Raw genomic sequence first — 452 nt, 5'->3', positions numbered from 1 at the left:
GTCCCTGTGTTGTGTGTCCTTTGTTTCGGTAGGCAAAGGTCTGTGTGTTTTTACACAAATTGGAGTCTGTACAGAACATCAACAGCGGCAGCAGCAATATACGGGCCAAACGCGGGCCAGTCTTTCCAGGGCCATGCCCCCCCCGCCCCGCTGCTCTCCCACTCGTGGGGGGGGGGGAGGCTGAGGCTCTGCGGAAGAACATAAGAACATAAGAGACGCCAATGTTGAATCAGGCCAAAGGCCCATCCAGTCCAACACTCTGTGTCATACAGTGGCCAGAAATACCAGTGCCATCAGGAGGTCCACCAGTGGGGAAAGGACATTGGAAGCCCTCCCACTGTTGACCCCCCCCCCCAACACTCTGTGTCATACAGTGGCCAGAAATACCAGTGCCATCAGGAGGTCCACCAGTGGGGAAAGGACATTGGAAGCCCTCCCACTGTTGACCCCCC

At 56.6% G+C, this 452-nt stretch overlaps 1 protein-coding gene across 1 annotated transcript in view; it reads left to right on the top strand.

Annotated features, from left to right (window-relative positions):
- FSCN3 (fascin actin-bundling protein 3) overlaps positions 1 to 452 on the top strand; it is a 10,082-nt gene that overhangs the window by 268 nt on the left and 9,362 nt on the right. The gene's annotated exons all lie outside the window — the stretch shown is intronic.

This window comes from Gekko japonicus, unplaced genomic scaffold (genome assembly GCF_001447785.1).
Source record: "Gekko japonicus isolate JY-2015 unplaced genomic scaffold, Gekko_japonicus_V1.1 scaffold1667, whole genome shotgun sequence".
NCBI classification, from domain to species: domain Eukaryota; kingdom Metazoa; phylum Chordata; class Lepidosauria; order Squamata; family Gekkonidae; genus Gekko; species Gekko japonicus.
The sequence above is the reverse complement of the archived record's forward strand: the minus strand, read 5'-3'. Positions and strand labels throughout refer to the sequence as shown.